Source organism: Dermacentor albipictus, chromosome 4, assembly GCF_038994185.2.
Source record: "Dermacentor albipictus isolate Rhodes 1998 colony chromosome 4, USDA_Dalb.pri_finalv2, whole genome shotgun sequence".
In the NCBI taxonomy this organism is placed as follows: domain Eukaryota; kingdom Metazoa; phylum Arthropoda; class Arachnida; order Ixodida; family Ixodidae; genus Dermacentor; species Dermacentor albipictus.
In genome coordinates this window covers 26,231,709-26,238,938 of record NC_091824.1, presented here as the reverse complement: position 1 = coordinate 26,238,938, position 7,230 = coordinate 26,231,709, and positions in this window count along the sequence as shown.

The window sequence follows — 7,230 nt, the reverse complement described above, 5'->3', positions numbered from 1 at the left end:
GTTAATTCATCTTGACTATCCAATCAAACGAAATGCAACAAATAGTGTGTCACACTACATACAAAAGTGAGCAACATGAGTGTGGTCGCGTAGTCTGAGAGTGCATCGGAATACCTTTAAATTCTGGCTAAAATTAGCTGACACACCCTGCATAGGGAAGTGAAGCGGGTGATGAAGATTAATAATAGGTAACTCAAGAAATGACAGAAGCACAGAAACGATGTAGTACGCAAGGTAGCCAAAGTAGAACAAACGTTTAGCGTCGCCATTTCGGCCAAGCAATAGCGGACGCTTTGATGCGAGCGCCGCAGCGAGCGCTGGCTACAAAGTGGGAAGGGAGCATTAAGCCAACACCGCTACGCCGGGAAGTAGTGACTGACACGTCGACGAGTGATGGTCCCGAAGGGGCTACCACTAAAGCGGCGCGGCCGGGAACTGTCAACAAGCCGAAGGATCGGTGCTGTAGAGGTGATGCAGTAAGGGGGTAGAGGACAGCGATCCTTCTTATTAAAGATAAAGTAGGTGCAGTGGAGCGAGTGTAGATCAGCGGGCACTTCCGGGAGAAGGCCATTAGGGCAGTGGTAGCGAAATTGAACTAACACATGTGGGACCGAATGAAGGAGCGGCACTTGGTGGCGCTAATGGGAGGAACACTTGATTTACTGCCGGGACGAGGGGAGGGGGTGGAGAAGAAAATAGTGAATGCGTTAGCAAGATCTGGAATGGTGCCGAGTACACGCCCCTCGCAGTGTGCATTCCGTTAGGAAATGAAATACCGGGGTGTGAAATTGAAAGGACATTGCTTACACTAATGCCGAGAATTGAGATGCTAGCTAAATCAATTATTATTGCAATCATCGACGTCAAGTCATAGATGCATCGAGCGGCATGCAATGGCGCCTTTGTGTGTTAAGGGATACATTTTAGCGAGTGGTGAGCTGTACCGGTGAGACATCAAACCGCAGAGCGAGCTGTAGCTTTTTTGAGTTGGTCGCAGGCATAATAAAAGATATATTAAGTACTGAAAGTAGTGAGATGCCTACAAGGAGCATAATTAGACAAACACGCAGTTGTGAAACACTGCACAAATAATCAGCATGTAAGCAGTAAAACTTGTGGCATAAACCCGCAAGGTGGTCGCGAGCACGATAAACAGCTGGATATCCAAGCGTAGCTGAATAATGAAACTAAGTGCGTGTGGGCTTTGACCGACATGTAACTATGAGGTTTGGAGCAGCCGTCTGTTGCTGACAATTTTGGCACTAGAAGGGGTGCGCTGGAATAACTGCACTGTAAACAAAAAAACGCCGAGATGGGCATTTTTTGCTTGTCCTCTAGCGCATGCCCTTTTGTACATCTTTTTGCTCCCATTGAAAGGGCGTACGATAAAACTCCCATTGAATGAGCATTATTTGGGCACACAACGGGGGTACCGTAATACGATCACTTCACCCCCATTTGACTGGGAGGTACAATGGGAGTTTTGTGAAGGAATTAAAGGCATTTTAGTTTAGGTGCGGCTAGCACGTAGCGAAATGCTTGGTGGCGCGGGTTACGCGCTTACGCAGCACCAGACGGAACACCGCAGGCCGAAATGTCGAACGCTGGCGATCAAGGCTCAAGGGAACTCGGCCGTCCGTGAGCTGCCACCCGAGCAGGCGTCGCACCTGCTCGGAGCGAACGCCGGCGTCCGACACTGGCCTGCGGTATTCCGTCTGGTGCTGCATAGGCGCGGCGTACCGCCACGAAGAATATCGCCGCGGGCTCGCCACACGTGGTCCAATCGACGGCACAGGGCCACCCCTGAATCCACCAAGCCACGCGCACACGTGGTGCAATGGCGAATGAACCCGTCACCACACGTCTTCATTTTTTTCCTTTCGCTGATCACAGAGCCCCTTTTTGCAAAGCTTTTATACAGTCGTCCTAGCGAAAATGCTGGTTTTGGGCAGTGCCTCCGAGGCCAGCAAACGCCTTCGAGAGCAGTTGCTACTTGCTGAAAGGAAAAATGCACGAGACACACACTGACAGGGAAAAAATTTATTAGACATCAAATGTAAGAAACATAATATGTTTACTTCCGGGCCCAAAAGAAAGCACATTTCTGCCCCAGTAAAACAATTTTCTGGATTTTAAAAAAGAACAATGTACATTGTAAGCATGCCAGTTACTAGTATTCAACATGTCCTAACACAATGAAATTAGTAAATGAAAGAAATGCTAAGAAATCTTACCTCGTTTCATACTGAACTGTAACTACAGAGCAATGTGTTTGAATTGTTACTTTGTATTGACACTCCACACTTTTGCACTGACTACATATTGAGCTTGCTTTACTAACGGTAAAACTTCATTTGAGCCTAGTTGGTACATAAGTCTGAACTTAAACTTACAGCGCAAGCAGCTAAGACAGACCACAAAAGGCAGATACGACACACACTGGCGCTAACTGGCTTCTTTATTTCTTCATCGTTGATGCACATATAAACCCTAGGCCACACAACTGCACAGGTGCAAAGATTACATTACAGAGATCTACCATATTATTGTAGCGTTCCTAACTAGAACGGCAACAGAAATGACATCATCTAAGTGAGACGGGTGTCGTCCGCCATTTTATTCCAACTTCTTCCTTCTCACTCCTCCCCTAGCACCTTCCTTCGTCTTCTTTCATGCGTCCAGCGCAGACCGCTTCACTCTTCCGGATTTCTTTTAATTACAAATCCTGGGGTAATACTTGAATACGTTTCCAATAGCGGCGCACTCCGTTTGGCCCGAGGCTCCGGCGTACCAGACATTCTTCAATATTCCATGCTGGTATGCAGTCTTAATAACTTGAAATGGTCCGCAATATTTTGAATTTGAGGGCACAGCTCCTTTCCTTACAAGGACATAGTCTCCAGGCTGTATGTCCGGTATCTCGCTACTGTGCCTTTTATCAAAGTTTCGCTTCATGCGGCGCTTGTAGATCTCCTGTTCTTTGACAGTTTTCCTTACTTCCGCAAGTTCGAGGTTCTCTAGGAGACCTAGCTCACGATCTGCAGGAAGTATGGGCGCTGTACCTGAAGTTACAAAATGAGGGCTGCAGCCTAAACTCGTGGTGTATGATCTGTTGTGATGCTTCACAGCGGCCTCGAGACAGCACTTCCAGCCACCGGCAAAGTCTGGATACATCTTCAGATACTGTTTGATGTCTCGTATGGCACGTTCCGCTAGGCCGTTTGCTGCCGGGTGGTATGGAGAAGAATACTTTATCATGATGCCGTGCTCCTGGGCCCACTTTGATAATTTGGCACTCCGAAAAGCCGGCCCGTTGTCGCAGACGAGCGTCTTTGTGTGTTTAAAACACTCAGCTTTGAGGAGGTCTATTACGCTGTTTGCGTCTTCTTTGCCAGCTTTAGCCGCAATCGTCCGTGTGCACTCATCTATGGAGAGCAAGAAAGCTTGCGTTCGCTTGACTCCTTCCCCCTTCTTTTTGAGCTCCGCGAAGTCCAAATGAATTACTTCGAACGGGATGCTTGAATATTCAGGGTTTGTCATAACGTCTGTCGATTGCTTGAATTTAACTTTGTTCACCTGGCAGAGGTGGCATGTCCGGATGTAATGGCTGATGTCGTTTTTCATGCCCGGCCATGTGAATCTCATGAGCAATTTCTTATAAGTGCGCCAGAAGCCATCATGTCCACCCGATTCAGGGGTGTCGTGATATAGATGAAGAATCCTTGGAATCATAGTTGGTGGTACGTGATACCTTCCATTGATAAACTGGAGCTCTTCTGTACCTTCCCATAGCTTAATATGATTGATTGTATCTGGATTATTGCTTGATTCCTGTACAAGTAATCTTGATAGTGCGTCAGCGTCAGTGAGGAGTGGGCCAGGACGGTGCGAAATTACGAAATCAAATTGTTGCAGATAGTTCACCCATCTAGCAATGCGGCCTCTTGGCTGGGCCATGCTCAGAAGTTGAGTCAATGCTTGATGGTCCGTGAAAAGTATGAATTTGGCACCTTCCAGGTAAGTACGAAAGTACTGCACAGCTTTTAAGACGGCCAGAGCTTCCTTTTCTGTGGTACAGTAATTGATTTCGGCGGGTTTCAGGGTATAGCTGTAGTACCCCACGACGTAGTGTTTGGTTTGATCAGCTTGTTTGGATGGCTTCTGGTATAGAACTGCACCGGTAGCATAATGTGATGCGTCCGTGTTCAGCACGAAAGGCAAGGAAAAATCCGGTATTCGCAAGATGGGGTCCGACGATATTAGTTTTACATGCTCACGATAGACAGCTTCGCACTTCTCGTCCCAATGAAAAGGCACGTCTTTCTGAGTTAAACGTGTGAGGCACCTTGTTCTCAGTGCGTAGTCTTTGATAAACGCCCGGAAGTGTCCTGCAAGGCCAAGAAAAACGCGCAGGGAGTGCACATCATAAGGCTTTACCAGCTTGGAGATTCTCTCTACCGATTCTTGCTTGGTGCTTTTAGTCTGTCCATCAAACACCCTGCCAAGAAATACTACGGTATCTTGAAAGAACGCACTTTTCTTGAAGTTGACTTTGAGTTGGGCAAGACTGAGGGCATGAAGAACTTTTGAAAGATGACTACGGTGTTCGTCCTTTGTCTTTTGAGTAGATGATGATGTCGTCGATGTACACATTGCAAAATGTGCCCAGGTAAGGTTTCAGAATGTCCGTCATAATCTTCTGAAACCACGCAGGGGAGTTTTTCCAACCAAATGGTAGGCGGTTGTACTCAAACAAGTCAAATGGGGTTATGAACGCGGTGTACTTCTTTGTTTCTTCACTTAGTGGAATCTGCCAAAAGCCCTTGCAGAGATCTATTCGTGAAAACCAATGGCAACCACCGGTTTCGTCAATGATGTCGTCGATTCTCGGCATTGGATAAGGTATCAATTCAGTTTGACGATTGAGAGCCCGGTAGTCTGAGCAGAGGCGGAATGTCCCGTCTTCTTTAGGTGCAATAGCGATAGGAGAAGCAAATGGGGACACAGAAGGCCGGATGATACCTGCGTCTAACATTTCTTGCAACTCCTTTTTCAGCCACACCTTTTTATCTCTCGACATATTATAGGGGGTTCGACGAACCACTGTTTTATCTGCGAGCTCGAAAGGAACGACATGGGATTTCATTGCTGGAGGGTAGCTTCCTATGCATATAAGCTCTGGGTACTTAGTCTTGATGTCTTCGTGGTGAAAAATTAGCCTTGATACACTAGGTTCTTCACCAGGGTCTTCTGTTCTTATCGTGTCTTCGGCCATTACCTTGTCATCCCAATAGAGGTTCATCTTAAGTTTTTTCATGTCTGGACGGGACAAAAGAAAATCGTAGGTGACATTGGGAATGGCCAATACGTCACTGGTAATAGCATTTCCTTGAAATTCAATAGCCAGGGTTACCCATTCGCTATGCATGGTCACTGACCCATCGTAGGCTTGGACACGCAATGTTCTACCAGCGTGCAGACGACTGGCATCCACTCGAGTCTTGTTGATAATAGATACCGAAGCTCCACTGTCAACGAGAGCCTTCACTTCAATGCCATCTACCTTAATGGGGGCGTACAATAAGCTTGACGACACCAAATATACTGTCTCACTGAAGCTCTTTTTCTGGGGCTTGTGATGCACGGTAGACAGATTATGTGGAAGTAGGTTGCCGTGAACTGCGGTAATTGGTTCTTCCCCATCCTCACAGTCATGATTTACGCTTCCCAGAGATTTGTTTATGAAGCTGTGTTCACATTCAGTTGACGGCAACGACTCTAGATTGGAATCAAGTTGCTCTGTTCTACCATCTGGCTGTCTTCTCGATGTAATTCTTGGCACTGAGGTCTGTAGAAAGTTCAGAAGGCCATCAAACGTTCTTGGACCTTTGAGCTGGACATGACTACGGATCTCGATACACAACCCTTGCGTTATCAAAGCTACAACAGCAGAAGACGACAGCTTCGGTTCTGCAGAATACAACAGGCGACGCTTCTCAAGACAGTACTCAAGCAGAGAGCCACCTGTATAACTGAACCGCAGTGCCGCATCCCATCTTTCCACTGCGTTGCCTTCGAAAGCCCCTAAAAAGTTGCTTTTCCACAGTTCCCAACATGTTGTTCCATAATCCATGAGTTGCACGTCATACCATTTTCTGGCTATACCGCCCAAATAGCGGCGCATATGCAAAATCTTTGTGTCGTCGGAGTGCCATAGATTCTTGTCACAGGCGTACTCGAAAAAACACAGCCAGTAGTGTGCATTTTGCGATTTTCCTTCAAAAACATCTGGTTCAACAATACTTCGTACTGACTGCTCTCGACTAAGCGCTTGGACGAAAGTTCTCATTATTTCGATCTGTTGTATAATGTTCCTTTGCAGTTCCATAACACTCAAGTCCAGGCTCACCTTCCCGGCAGGCGTTTCCTCTTTGAGGGTGCCACATCGTATGGGTTCCAGAACGAGTTCGCTCAGTGTCTGCAGTTGTAGATTCACTGTCACCGATCCTGTTTGCCCGAGGGCTTGGCGGCTGATTGCAGCTTGTTGCAGTACCACGTTGATCAGCGCGGTAGAACTAACTTCAAGAGGAAGGTCCGTCGCTGGCTCATCGTGCACTTGGTATCGGGTGAACACAACACACTCTGATGACGCCTGGTCGACGAAAAACGTCACCCGCATCGCTGGTCTTCGAAAACTGTCGGCTGCGCCAAAATGTAGCGTTCCTAACTAGAACGGCAACAGAAATGACATCATCTAAGTGAGACGGGTGTCGTCCGCCATTTTATTCCAACTTCTTCCTTCTCACTCCTCCCCTAGCACCTTCCTTCGTCTTCTTTCATGCGTCCAGCACAGACCGCTTCAATTATCACATATGCAAACGTAGCAAGTCAAATTCAGATGGGTGCAGGGACAAAGATATGTCATTGATGTAATTATCACCTTGACTTTTTATGTCGTAGGCTTCTAAGGCAAGCCGTGCATGCTCATTCTTGCTTTTGCCAAGAATCGACGTCCCATCATGTCGTGTCTCACAACTGTTGCAAGGGTTTATATGCGCAACAAGGTTCACTCCTCTATCTAAATTTTTGTTTACTTTTTGCACATGTTCCCTGCGTGGTCCCTTAAACACATAAGGTCATCTATCAACTCAAGAAAGTTGCTTGCAGGCATAGTGTTCCTTTGGCATTTTCTGCGCCGAACAAGTTTTTAAAGCTATGCTTCCGCATCTG